Below are 15,146 nucleotides of genomic sequence, written 5' to 3' on the forward strand. Positions count from 1 at the left end.
ATTTCAGAGTATCATTAGTGCCTTTCACTACAGAAATACTGAGAAAAGTAGATGGCATAAAGGTTCTGAAGGAGCAAAAGGTTATGATCAGAACCCACATTTCTGTATATTCAGACTGTTTGAACCTCTTCTTCCCTTGCCAACATCTGCTTTGGTGACTTAAGTCAGCTGTAATAACAATCCTTTTCTAAAGTATTTTTAAATTATGTAGCTTTGGTGTAGAATTGGGCTGCTCCACTTTTGTGCGCCTCGTCAAAGAGGGAATATCATCCGCCCTTCCCTCCACCCTCCCATGTCCCACAACATTTTCAGCATCCCTCGCAGTTTGATATTCCTTGAGAAAGTACAGATTTGTGTTTGGTCTCTGCAAGCTTATCAGATGTAGACTTGTGGGAGGTGTGGATTCTAATTTTTTGTGATTTGTCTCTATTGAGGAATAGAATAGTGGTTCTGTTTCATTTGAAATAGTCTAAACGCTCTTTGGGAACAATTTCAAGTTTTTGCAATTAAATGTATTTTCTTTGTGCCACTTGTACATTTAGCTTCTTCTTCCTCGCATCTAAAAGATTACCTGATAAATAGTCTAGTTATAGACAGGCTATCAGAGTAAAGTCTGGGATATTTTACTACAAAGCTATAGTAAAAGTTTGAGATCATCTGCTAGTATGGCAACTTGGAGAGATTTTTTTGAACACGTGTCTTGCTTTGAAAGTATCTACTCAAAACAAACATGAGTGATCAAATGATGTCTATACAATAAGAATCCATTCACCTTATTTCATAGTATTTCTACTATATTCAAAATTGTATTTGTTTTGGCTTTTACACATTTTAAATACATAAGTTTGGTAAGTCTGAGTACTCGTGCCCAACTTAAAATTATCTTAGTTCTGCCTATTTGGTTTTATTTATAGCTTCAAACCACAACAGTGGATATGGCAACTGAAACCATGTCAGGGCTTGCCAGGCTGTTGTAACCAAGACCACCAACCTGCACGAACCACATTCTTAGCATTTCATCTTCTGGGTCACATTTTAGGCTTTATATGTGGCTTGGGGAAGTCTGGAGGTTTCATTTGATCAATGAAAGAGATCTATGCTTTTTCCCCCTCATATATAACTTTGCTGAACACTGTCCAGTATGACCAGAGCTCTTGGGTATCTATGCCAACAGGCAATAACATGTCCTCATGATAAAAATGAGAAGGCATTTTACAGCGTAGGGGATGGAGCTGTATGATCAGGGATCAATAATAAGAATTCTTACTATTTCCATGGAGGTTATGTACCAGAGACAGCTAAAAGGAGGAAAATCAGGATGTACTGGTCAATCAGCATAGTGCTGTAAGCTCTTAGTGTGATGCAGGTGTGGAAAAAGCTGACCACATCTTAAAATGCTTCAAGCAAGACAGTTTTAGAAGTGAGAGAGATGATTATCCTTTTGAAAGGCTTCATAGAGACACTATTTGAACTACTTTTCTGACCATTTACATTCGGAAAAAAAAAATATTGTAAGCTAGAAATGGTACAGAGGAAGTATAGAAAAACTATTAAAGGAATGGATTATTCAGCAGAGAAGTTATACGAGCTTGGACAGTTTTGTCTTACTAAACAAAGCTGAGAGAGGGCATATAGGAAGGTAAGAGAAGATCTGTTTCGAAGATAACATCAGTAAAAGTTCAAGTAAATACAAACTGTTTGTGAATCAACTGAAACTGGAAGTTGGGAAAGAAAAAGTTCTTTCATGCTGGACCAGCCTTCCAGACAAAGCAGCTGGGCAAGTAACTTGCACTGTCTTAAAACAGTTTGATCACTTTACACAGGGATTTATATACCTAAGAATTGTTGCAGACAGAAAACTGAGTCTATACTACAGGTCCTTGAATTGATGGTGCACCGGTACAGACAAAAAATTTATTTGCATGACACCTATACTGTATTAAACCTCTGCATCAGGATTTCATTTGGTTACCTGACAAAAGCAATAAAGATCTTTTTGCCTATGACTCGTCATTTGTTTTCCAAGTTTTTCTGCTCCTTCTTCTGAATCCTGTCAGATTAAGTCTAGGGTGTCTTTCACCATCCAGCTTTATTGCCCTGAAGTTGTCCCCATTGATTGGCTGCAGCTAGAGACAGGTTGCAAGTAGTGCATGCTAGCTTGCCTATCAACATTCAATTCACAGGGCTAGTGCAGCAGCTCCTCTTCGCTTCCCTCAGGCTAAGCCAAACCACCTCAGCCCAAGCTGAAAAAAGCAAAAAGATGAGCCAAAAAAAAAAAAAGTAGTCCTTTACCTTTAGCATGAGACACAATTTTAGGACCTCTGGATATTTCTCACTTCATATTACCTACTACTGCAAGTACTTAGGGCCTTTAAAGTACTATTATTTGTCCATGGCTTCTGTTATGCTACTACATATAGCCTATACTTGTAACAGCATTATCAAGCAATTTGTTCCTGGACTGCTTGCAAACATGCAAAGTAGATATTTTGCAGACCTTCTAAATCAGACACCCGTGGTCAAATAGCCTATGCTTGCAGGAGGCTGGAATAAACCTTCCAAACCATTACTAGTAATTCCGCAAAACAACTGTAGATATGGAACATATGTTTATCTAAGCACTCTGAAACAACAGTTGAGTTCTTCTGAAGTTGGTAGTGTTTACCTTAGGCAGGAGCATTTTTCAAGCTCTGTTTGAAATAACTGGCAGCACACCCCATAAAATTTCCTCTGAAAATTAGATTGCTAGAACACAGTAAAATGCCCAAATCAATTTCCTAATATTCTTCCAACATAGAGCCTAATTTTAACACCTCCCCCTTGACCAGCAGCTCTGGCTGACAACTCCAGAGACTGGCCTCTTTCTGTTTATGATAACATTTTACCTACTGTACAGAGAGAGCCCAGAGTGTTTCTCCCTCCCGACTAGAAGGCTGCTTGCTGGCCTTAGCCCCTCCCCTACTTCATTTTTAAAACTTCCCCTTTCCTAGATGGCTTCCAAAAACCACCTGGCCCCATCCAGTTCTCTGATGTCCCCTCCCAGACCATTCCATCACCTTTCTCTGCACTTGCCCACCATAAACAGGGACCAAGTTGATTCAGCTGGGGTTGATCTACACCATCACGCTCCTTACCTGAGTCAACCACACAGGGTAGGAGGGAAGGCACTCAGCATACTATTTTATAACACTATTAATCATGAGAATTGTTTTTACTGAACAAAACATACTGCAAAATCAGTAGGCAGTAATGCTAACTATCATCTTTTGTTTCATCTGCAGTGACAAGGCAGGATGACCTAACTGCAGGTTTCCTGTAGTTCAGTTATTGTAGATATCACAGCTGTGATTTTCAAAAATTGGCCTTGGCAGTTTGGACATGCTGCTGACAAAAATAATATGTGAATTGTGAGTTCAGTGTCATAGCCAGCTTTAAAGATTAATTCATTCCTCTGCTTTTGTTTACTAAGATCTAAGATCTCTGCTTTTAGTTTTATGTATGCAGGTCAATTCCTTCTCAAAACAGTAATGGACAATAAGTGAAACCACCCTGCCATATAAATGCAGAAGTGAATTCTACGTAAGAGCAGAATCAGTATGCAATTGAAAGCAAACTGAAGAAAATTAAATAAAATAAAAAAGCTGTATCCCTTGTTTAATAACAGTTTTTCATTACAGTTTTCAAAAGTGTGATCTCCTCTAGCCATGCATTACTTCTGAAATGGTTTAAAACATGTGGTGAAAGCTCCAGGTGTGGGAGTTACAATATAAACTAAGGAGGAAAACAATATACAGATGGATATATACAAATCAAAACAGAGGAAGATGACTTATTTAATAATTTACATAGGGCTGTAGTACATTATGATTTCTCGCAAGCACCAATCCCTGTAACATCAGAGATTAGTTTTCCTCATAGAATAGTATTTTTAGAGGCAATCATATACCAATTAGTATTAATTAAGATCATGAAAGATGAAGTGTTGTACAGAAAGCAACTCTCTAGGGTGAGAAATGGTGTAATATCAGGTCTATAAAGCATCTGTCTGCTTAATCGGTTGAATCACTGTCATGTCTAAGCATTTTAAAACCCACCCTGCCAGGTAGGAAGCTATCAGGATCCACACACAGTATCCTGTATCATGCAGATACACTCAACCTGTTTTTATGCATCTGAGGAGTTTAGCAATGGAGTCCAAAACACTGGTTTTAAACAAACTACTGTAAGTATTTTGGACCATGTCACCCAATGGATGTGCTGTTTTTATATGTTGCTGGTCACTTTTGAGCTCAGATCACAAAATATCTTCAAGCTAGAGACTGGGGGGGAGCTAGGTATACCTAGTGATGGACCCTTCTGCTCTGAATTGTGCTTTCCCCTCCCAATGGCCACACCCGGGAGATCACCACGGCCCTGCACAATGCAAGTGTGTTCTTGGTGCATTGCCATCGGGGGAGAAAAAAAGAAGAGGAATTTGGAAAATGAGAATGAAATAACTACAGACAATAACTGATGGTAGCAATAGGGAAGGAGATTAAGCAGAATCTTTGTTAGGGGAATTCGAGCCACCAGCAGCCCTGGAGCTAACACCCAGCAAGTGAAAAAGAAGTGACAATGAATATCACAGCCCTGAGCCCAGCCAGCCAAACCCCTCGAAGCGAGAGGTTGCAGAGCATGCTGATGCAGTCAGTGTCCTGACAGCATGTCTAACCCTTCTCTGGATAGAAAGGCAGGTCATGGATGGGAGAGCAAGGTACAGGAGATAGTCCGTTCTCATATATACATATATTAGAATGGGGTGAGGAGATGAATCAGTTTGAAAGACAGGTCATGGACGGGAGAGCAAGGTACAGCAGACAGTCTGTTCTCATATATACATATATTAGAATGGGGTGAGGAGATGACTCAGTTTATTTGGAGAAGAGATTATTAAAGATATTTGAAAAGCATGTGCAGAAAAAAAAAGCTAATTATGCAAAAAGGAGAAACAAAAGGGGGGGAAGCAAAAAGATTCTAGTGTCACAAACACTAATTTGTTGGAAGAAGAATATCAGCCAGCAGGTTAAACTGCACATTGGAAAGCAATGAGGAAGAGGACAGGGAAGAATAATAAGAACAAAAAGATCCAACAGCTAATGGGATAAGTGTCTGTGAAAACAAGTCTAAAGAGTTGGACATGTATATGCAAAAGTCCCTGCCATGTAGAGGTCTAAATGGGTGTGGGAGGAGAGTGGGGGGGTTCACGCAGGCAAAATCTGACATCAAATACTGATTCTGTCTATTGTCCAAAGTCGCTGAAACCCCATTCTAAAGAAAACATGCTTTTACAGAGGTAGTCTTAAAATAATTTCTTCTCTTCAAATCCTGAACCCTTCAAAGAAATTCAGAAAGAAATTTTAAGATGATAGAAGTAAACACTTGTATCATTAAAAGGTAACTCTTAAAGCATGCCGCTTTTCACTTGCTAAATTCAAGAAATAGTGTGAAACAGAATTTAAATGCTAGGGAGAAAGAGCTCTTTGCTAAAAGGTCATTTAAACCAGGATGCTTCAAAGATGTAAAGCCACTTCAGTATTATGCAGTCCCAGTCACTCAGCAGGGTGTTATCAGTGAGAGATCTGTTCTATTAACAGTTATCGCTCCAGACTATACCAATACCTGAAACATTGAAAAACACTTGTTTATGCTTTTAAATTTTACAGTTATCACAAAGAAAAGCTCTCCCTGGTTTCTAGGTCTTAGGCAACAAATTTCATGCAGTTTTGTAAGGAGATCTCTCCTGCAGGTGCCCTAGCCAACCTGCAGAGCAGTGTAACAAACGCTGGGCCCTATTTGCAACCATGTAATCCTACTGACTCCTAAAGAGAAAGCAACACATACAGTGGAGATCAAAAGTACTCAGAGGCAGAGGCCCAGATCCCTAGAGACAAATTAACAGCAGAAGAAATGCTCTGAAAAATGAAACAGCGAACAGTACAACTACAGAAACTACATAAATCCAAAGTCTGATAGAGTTTGGTTTTTGGCATTAACGAAGAGGTTAAACAGTCAAAAGAAATCTTGTTAAACACCTGTTCCTTGCGTTTCCTGCTGTTGCATCCCAATGTTATTTAAATTCTGTTCTTTCCTTAATTAGTTTTCAAGTTGCAACATCATGTCACCCTCACAGTCAGTATCTTGCTTCTCCTTTTATTCAACCCAGAAGCAACTCTGTTTTTACTGAGAGCTGGCTACTCTTGGTGTTTCACTCCTTCACCTATATACAAATATATACATATAGATATATACATATAATAGCCCTTTACACATTTTCATTGTGATCTATAGTAGTTGGATACCTCTTTAACACACTATTCCTGTTCTTGTGAATGATGGGACCAATATCCAGAGATTTGAAGACACACGATATAAAAATATTTACTTAAAATCCTCTGAACAAAAGCCCCCTCCAAAAAAAAAAAAAAATCAGCAGTGTCTTGCCTTCTGCTGAAAAGCAGAAGGATGCTTTTTAGGATGGGAAGGATGGAAGAAAAAGAGGCTGCAGTGATCTCAAGATACTAAAGTTGGCCAGGTCACTTAAGCAGGCATCAGATCAATCATTGTAAACTTAAGGGAAAGCGGTGGTTTGTACTGTGCTCAGTTTTTGAGAGGGCATGCTTTAAGTCAGGGTTTACCCAGAAGACAGGAAGGAGGACAAAGATGAAAAGAGAACCATAGGAAATTGCATCTGGCTTTGGTCTCTTCCCTCACACTTTTCTCCTTCATCATGCCTTCTTCCACTCATATTTTCCCTCCCCACTCCTGGCAGCCTTTCTTGACAGCTCTGCTCTTACTGGAAGCATCCAGCATTCAGCTCTGCTTGCACCTACCTTCCTCCCAGTCCTTCCTGCGTAGCTGGAGCCAGCTGCCCTATTTTATCATCAACTCTTTCCTTAACCTGCCATGCAAGGTTGTTAGGAGGCAAAAATAAACATAATTGTTGAAACCCTGTTGCGAAGCTCCTTAACTGTAATTTTTGCCTGAAGGGCAGCCTAAACCAGAGTGCAGTGACATCTTCTTGCAAAAGCACCCATATGCCAGTGGGTTTTGTCAGCAGAATTCCTAAAGGTCCTGCAGTATCCAGCAATAAATCTTAGTCTTCAGCTCAGCATCAGCCATAGGCATTCACTTAGTTGGCATTACAAGTTATACGTTCAGCTTCCAAGTCTGCCAGTGCTAGAACCCTGTAAATCCCATTTGGCTGCCACAGCTGTGCAGTCACAATGTGCAGGGAGTCACTGTCCTCTCTCCTATTTCCCATGCAACATCCAGAGCAGCAAATGTGACTTTCTCCACCCCACCTTCCTCCCTGCCCCACCACTATCCTTCCCTCTGCCTCCACTGCCCATGTCTTGGCCAGACCTGACCCTCATCCTTGGGATCAGAGTTCAACTTTGTCTCCCCCACTGACAAACCCTGAGAGTATTGTGTCTCAGGTGTTACTGTCTCCGGTACTAATCAAGGCATTAGCCACTGCAGAGACATTTCCCACAGCACAAACCTTCCCTGGCACTAGCTTTCATCTAGCCATGTGAGTCCTGTGGTATTTATGAATGAACCTACTTCCTCAGGCTCTTTAGGCACAAATCATAAACCCAATACTAGCATTAGCCTCATCCTCAGCAACATGCATAGTAGTCAACGGCTAGTTATAAGCCATTTGTCTCATCTTCACCATCCCTCATCCAAACCCCTCTTGTCCTGCAGAATCCTCCATAATCTTAAGGTTACGACTAACGTGAGGGCAAGCAGGATACCCTGTCCATCACTCTTCCATCACTGCATAGCCATGCCTTCTTTGCTGTGCCTCTTGCCCTGGCACAGTAGCTCAAGAAGAACAAGCCCGGTAGGGTAGGGGCAGATCTTGGCTCACTTTACTCCTTCCTAGGCAAATAAGGCCTGCCACAGGCACATTTTGGTTGGTCTGCTTCATGTTACAGTCCCCACAAGCAGATCAGATGCTGTCGGAGATGGAGATGACAGCACTTGCTAGAAGCAGTCCCAGACTTCACAGGAACCACCCTGGGGCCAGTGTCAGACCTCCTTTGTGTCACATGAGGCGAGATACAATGACAGCAGCTATCAGGTCGCACATTTCTGAAAACACACAGCCAGGTGTCGAAGCCTTGACAGGTGCCACATTGGCTAAAAGAGGCTTCAAACAACAGGGCCTGTCTTAAAATCCTGGGATCATTCCTGTTGAAATTTCCTTGCTTAGGGGATTTGCTATTGTATGTCTGCTATTTTCCTCCTGACTAGCCAGACTTGTAGCTCTTCCTTAACTCTCCATTCAGGGTAATGTGACATTTGGTTAGACCTTACTACTTGTGGCTTAAGTAGTACCATGCTCCAAACACTGGAAACTATTTTAAGAGGTGGGGGAAAGGTGTTCGAGAAAGGGAAGCATTGCTCGTGATTGACAAGTAAGAAGTTGTGTCTTCAGAAGCCAAGGGGGAGGGTATGAACCTGAGATTTAAGAGAGGAAAATAATGAGATGAAACACTTCTTTGCCTTTTCATTATACATCCAGTTTTCTTAAAGATGTTTTTTTCTCTGTGGGAATCTGAATATGAAATTCTGAGATGTTCTGCATATTGCCCTCTTACCTCACAGCTTTTATCTGAAAATTTGCAGCATCAAGTCTTGGCTTCAAATTCTTGAACTGCCTATAAACAATAGTGGAAAATTTATGGTGGAGTGAGTGCAATAGAATTGTCATAAAAACTATAAAAGAAAATATCCTCCTACTCCCAAACAAAATGCTCTATGGGCACTTAGGTATTTTCAGTATAAAATTGATTTAGCTAATCTTCTGCACAAACACGATGTACTTAAAATCAGTTGCATTTTTTCCATTTTAGAATGTCCAGATTTTGAAAACTGATTTTCCTGCTACCTGTACATTCCTGCCATTTGTAATGTAGAGGGATATGGACAACGATGAAAAATTTGTTTTCCATGTGATGGAAAGGAGTGAAAAATCCTGTTTCAATTATGGTTAATTATGGCAGCTTTGCCTACCTCTACCCCCTCCACTGAAAACGCATGCCTCTTTCAAGCCTTGTCCTTCCTTGACCTCTCTTCGCTTACCTAATGTTTTATTCATTAGTAAGACATGGCAGGAAATGTCATGTCATTAGTGTTGTGTTTGTCTACTTTGAAGAACGGTCAACCACATTTTGACAGATTGTGTGGATTCTTCCATTAATAAATCAACAGATTTACTCAATTCTTTAAAAAAGACTAACCCATTGTTACTACTTGTAGCACGTAGCTTCTTCACAGCAGATGTTTAAATATTAGTAAGTTTTAGGTCCTAAAAGTTTCCAACAAGGTGAAAGCACTTCTGCAGGTCTCGTAGTCTGATCAGTATCTCCCTCCCTCTCCTCCCTTTCCTTCTTGTTATATGCTCCGTTTCTCAGATGCGTTATACATGGTAAATTGGTGAGATATATTTTGAAATTCCCAATTTTTCTGTAATATACATCTGCTCCAGAGAACTGGCAAGCCTAAAAAGTTCAGCTGCAAATGCGTCAGCCTGAACCTAAGAAGTACAGATTGGAGGCAGTGACTCATTAGTTCACGATGGAGTAGCTTTGTACAGTCAACTTTTTCCTACATTAAACAGCTCTAGGAGAAAAAGTTGGGGGAGTGGGGGCTGTTTTGGTTTTTGGGGTTTTTTTTGCTTATGTGTAGACTTCCATTCCATATTAGCCTCTGGTTTTGTATAAAATGTAAAAGTGTAAAAAAACTAGCTTTCTTCACAGTGGGGAAAATCTTCAGAAAAGACATTTAATAGACTCCTTGGTCTACCATCCATTTTTTCTTGGAATATGCCAAGATGGGCTCAAGTGTGCACAGATACCCCGACCTACTCTAGGAATGAATTAAAAAATTTCTCTAGAGAGACTGATCTGATGAGGGTTTGTGTATGCGTGCATTTATTTAAGCACGGAGAAATTGGATGAGGTGCAAGTGACCATCCTTAACATTAAAAAGTTATCTGGTTTCTGATCCATAGTGAAAGAGAGCATTGGAAAATTTCAAATCTTTCCACAGAAAATGGACAACAGATAGTGCAGCTATCTCAGCTGTCACAGGTGAGGGGGCCAACATCAACTGGAGAAAATGAGAAATAATGTAGTTTTTACTCGTAGCAAAAGGCTGGCCACTAAGAATTTGCAGCCTGCTGTTGGAGGTGGGGGGGGTTGAATGTTTTAGTCTGTGAATAAATAGTAGCAGCAATGGTCTGTGACTTACACTGGCACATAGTTAATTACCATGCCGGATCAGATTTGTACCTCATCTTTAATCAAAAGCAAGCAGAAGGCTAAGCTGGCCACCCTGGGCTGGAAAAGGACAAGGAAGAAGAGGGTATTTTATTTATTTGGCACTAGACACCGAACTGCATGGTTTTTGAGCTCTAACTCATCAGTTTTTGAGGTAAACCATACCGTGAAGCATAGGCACTTCTAATGGATAGAAAGATGTGGTTTAGTACATGATTAGGTGGAAGACCTTGGAAAGCTTGTCCTTGAATACAATTTCATTCAGGCAAAATCCAGACATCTTTACCTATACCTGTAGTCTCTCTATTTGATATATTTTCTTTCTTCAATGTAAAAGAAAACTGGCTATTTCTCACTTCACTGTCTTTTATAGAGAAATGCAATTACTTTTGTGCAGCTTTCAGGTACAAAGCAAAAATAACCAATGCACATTATTTTCAAAAATTCCCTGATTTCAATAGCATTAAAAATTAATTTCTTCATAGAAGAAGTCCTACTTTTTCCTTATTTAACTACAAACCTCTCTACAATGTTCTCAGATACAGCAACAAGAAAACACCTTTTGTGCAGAAAGTTAAAAAGTGATTTACTACTGCATATAAAAACAGTGTGCTTGAGATGCAAGCTCAGCCAGGCTGCTGGCTGATTTTTCTAAACTGCTGCAGCTTTTGAGTATGGGTTCAGATTGAAGTCCTGAATAAAATGTAATTTAGCAGAATGGAGGACAATTCTTTGACTGCACACCACAGACGCATAAATCTGTTTCGAAAGACAAAGTGGCATCCTTTGGAGGCCCCCAGAATGAAAGCCCAAAATTTGGTGTAGGAGGGAGAGACATAGATGTGGAATTCTGGTTGCAACTTTGTTGATAGGTTAGACAAGGAGCCTTTATTGATTAAAAATCATCCTTCCTCCTTGAAAATTAAGTTCAAGCTCTTTTTCAGTCTTAATCAAGAAACCGTCCTTTTCAGTTTCCTGATCTGTCAAGGTTTGGCAGATAAGTCCTGAAAATTGTGACAAAACTGTGTGGTTTTCATTCATTAGATGTCTGAAGATACTTAAATTCCCTTTGGCTCATTTCTGCCATTTTTTGAAACTGCTGAGCTACTTTTTCATCTTGTTGCAAGGCCTGAAGAAAGTACGCTTTGAAGGAAAAGAATCTTTCTTAAAAGCAGATGAAGGGGCATTTACATTAATTTCTTCCCTTTACTTTTGTAATTTACTGAGGAACGATTCATACAGAGAAGTGCAGAGCAACTCTGACTACTTAGCCTTGCTTATTTTGCTTTATCTCCTTAGATTTCGACCCATCCGAGAATACTACGGCTAATATGAAATGTCCTTTCCAGTAGTCCATGGCCTCACATGGGACCTTTTAGGTTCTTTATGATATAACATTTATCCTCATGACAGAAAGTTCTCTCAGTCACGGTTGATCAAGCCTGTTATAAACGTGTATCCATTACTTTGATTTGTGTTTCATAATTGATTCATCCTGAAGCAAAAGTAAAGGAAATGCATGCTGACATACTTTTGTTCAATTGCTACTTGAGTTGCGTAATTCCTTGAGCTTATTAGTCAAATTGCTACCCATTGTTGACTGTAAGTAACAGCAACGTTTGCAGACAGTTCGGGCTTGCGTACATTAACATTTCCACACTGACAGGAAGCACTTGTATGGTATATGTGAAGACACAATAACAGTACTCAAAAGTTTACAGTCTAACAGAAACAGCAAAAATATGTGGAGGAGGAAGATATAATCCCACAACTGATACCTGGCATTTTTTTGGAGTTTAGAAGAGATTTCTGTTTGCAACTGCTCCTTCTTTGGTGCCTTTGCAAACCAACTAATTTTATGTAGTCCCCGTGGTAGCAATGGCTCCTTAGGAACAATGTACAATAGAGAAATCAGTCTTTCAGCAGGAAAGTTAGTCTTTCATCATGTTCAGCAAAAACCATTTTTCCCTTGCCATAAGATGAGGACAGATGTGAAAGCCAGGCTAACTTACCGGAGCAGCAGAGGCAGGAGCAAAGCATCCATGCAGTCTGAATCAAGACAGGTCAGGCAATCACATCTTTCTGCTTCTCCTGCCCTGTTTTGAATCCTCACCTGCAATTAGAGATGACATGTTCTAATCCTCGTCATACAAGCTATCAGAGGATTGTAACTTCATCTGGGAAATACGAGGGGAAGAAAAACTCAGAACAAAAATCCTTCTTTCTTACAAAAGCATTCAATAACAAAGAAGGAAGAACTAAAAATAAAACTGAGACAGACTGCATAGGAAGGTTTGCTTAGAACTATATAACTTCAGGAAAACAACTGCGCTTTCAATTTACTGCTGTTCCTTTGTGGGACTGAGATCTTGTTTGAGGGTGCAATTTATACCTGCAAAATTAATTTCAGACATAGTCATACTTGTGAGTAGATATTATCCTCTTTAGATAATAAAAGAAAAGATTATAATAATCAGATTTGTTTCTAGAATGGAAGAGTAGCTTAAAAATTGGCAAACAAAAATTACTCACAAAGACGACCATCCTACATATTTAATCCTTCATTTACTGATCATTCTCATTTTTGCTGCCACTGCCTTCACCATTAGATGGCAAAAATTTCTTCTAATTTCATTGCAATGAACATTTGAAAGGAATAATTTATTCATCCACAGATGATATTATGTGACGCTGCATCCTCAGCTTCAAGCTCAGAAATATTTATTGCAGTCAGATAAATTATCTTTTTTAATGCTATTATTATGCCTATAGAGAGTAAACATATTTTGAGCATATTTCTTTCTCTTTCGCTTTCAGCAGGGAGTTTTTAATATTTTAGTTGTTTTGATATTTTGATATTTTTGATATTTTAGTTCCTATTTTGTACATTTGCCCTCCGGTCACTGTCAATCACTGCAGTCAGAATAACAAACTCCTCTTTATTGCATTGTCAGTGTGCTGTCATTATGGTGGACTTTTTCTTCTCCCAGAAGACTGTTTTGTAAGTTATTTTAGAAAGTTTTACTACAGACGTGTTCAGGATTTATAGGACTGTACTGATCCATCCTTTTCTGGCACATCTAATGCAGTCACTGTAAATTTAAAGAAAAAAAGAGAATTCTCATTAAACTATGGACATGAAGTTGTTCTGGGAGGTATTATCTACTTCTAACTCCTTGCCCCTTTTATACAGGAAACACAAACCCAGCTCAATGTTTTTCACAAGGCCAAAGACCTCATATATCAACGTCTTTGCTAGGAAAGGAGGACTGGAATTGATAGTTCTGCTTTCTGGTTACTGGCCGACTTCAGCCTGACATAATAAATATTCAGACTTGAAGCAGGAGAAGCCTGAGGCTTGAGAAGTGACGGAAGCAATGAATATTCTTCAGAGATGGAGGCAGGTCCAGCATTACTTCTGCTGGACTACCTTTCTAAAGATAGTTGCTGCCACATATAAACTGAGATTATTGGGATTTTGGGCAGATGTGAAATGATTTTATATTGGGTAAAATAGGTTTGTTTGTGTTTAGACATACTAAGCCCAGATATGTACAAGACAACTCTCTTCATCTGTTAAAGGCCCGGCTTCTGTTTATTAAACTAAACAGTGAGTTCACAGGATTTTGGGCAATTTCCCAAATTTTCCCTTTACCTGGGGATGTTCTGCCATAACAAAAATTACCCTGGTTGTAAATTAGTTATCAATGGTTCCAAAAGTCCTTGTTCCTGCAGTTGTGTAACGTCTTCCTCTCTGACTTCAGTTTATAGGAATCACTGTTCTAAAAACAGCTTCATTTACTGATCGAACATTATATATTTTTTCACATGTTCTTAGAAAGCTAAAATAAATCATAATCTCATATGAACTTTACCTGCTGGCTATGTAGGATTCTCTTGGAGATGTCTGTTCGGTTCCTGTGCTGGACCTAGAGGTCCAGGGTACTTCCATTTTCATTAAGCTGAAAATGATGGGAGGTAAAACAGCTATATCATCAACAAGGACTCCCACATCTGTCCTGCATTCCCATCCAGACAAGGTCTTCATAAGAGCTTGTAGATGGCTTGCAAATCTGCCTGTGCAGGAATGCCTGGTAGTACCCCAAGCTAGAAAACAAGTTGCAAATAGTGATCTGAGCACCCAGGTAGCCCTTCAAAGGACACTGTCTCCCCATTCAGACAAGAATGAGGTCATTGGATGGCATGCCAATAGGGAAATTCTTGACTACATAAGCACACACATAGCAGAAATATTCCTTTTTGCATAAGAGGATCAGGAGAGAAAAAGGGACCACAATTAGCAAGGGCCTGAGTGCAAAGAACCAGCTGCTTGCAAACACAGTTGAGATAAGGAGGATGAAAATATGAAGATGCAGAAGCTGGAGGATGGGAAAAGGATAGACTGTAGAGGGAAGGCACGTATGAAAAGAACCTTGACAAGAAATAGAGCTTTCTTATTTTTCTAGAAAAGCTAAACAAAATTTCTGAGGTGTGTAGGAGCTACCTAGACATTCTGATACTTATAATTTCTTACTTTGGGATGAAACATAGCATACAAGAACTCAAACAGGAACTAAAGCCAGCTTCCCCTCCCTCCACCCCTTAAGGCAGAAATCCTTCTGAGTATTTTAAGATCACCCTAAAACTATTTCAGCTTTTGTGCACTCTTGCGTTCTCATACAGAACATAGTTTTGCCACATCTGGTGGAGTGTGTTGAGGGAAGAGGATGCAGACAATGGTTACACTAACAACTTCCAGGCAAAACCAGGCAGAGGGCTACTCTGCCTTGATCAGTTGTCACCTATTTTTGGTAGATT

The 15,146-nt window shown here is 39.7% G+C and overlaps 1 protein-coding gene and 1 long non-coding RNA gene across 5 annotated transcripts in view; one reads left to right on the forward strand and one right to left on the reverse strand.

The window, feature by feature from the left end:
* The window catches only part of HTR1F (5-hydroxytryptamine receptor 1F), a 120,480-nt gene that overhangs the window by 33,382 nt on the left and 71,952 nt on the right, over positions 1-15,146 (forward strand). The window lies entirely within an intron of this gene.
* Positions 1-15,146, reverse strand: part of LOC142061464 (uncharacterized) — a 124,552-nt gene that overhangs the window by 12,100 nt on the left and 97,306 nt on the right. Inside the window, exons 4-7 of the long non-coding RNA XR_012662134.1 lie at positions 14,204-14,290; positions 13,361-13,420; positions 12,341-12,441; positions 8,646-8,705 (exon numbers count right to left, since the gene is read on the reverse strand). This is a non-coding gene — a long non-coding RNA (uncharacterized LOC142061464). The remainder of the gene's footprint in view (positions 1-8,645; positions 8,706-12,340; positions 12,442-13,360; positions 13,421-14,203; positions 14,291-15,146) is intronic.

Source organism: Phalacrocorax aristotelis, chromosome 1 (assembly GCF_949628215.1).
Source record: "Phalacrocorax aristotelis chromosome 1, bGulAri2.1, whole genome shotgun sequence".
Taxonomy (NCBI): domain Eukaryota; kingdom Metazoa; phylum Chordata; class Aves; order Suliformes; family Phalacrocoracidae; genus Phalacrocorax; species Phalacrocorax aristotelis.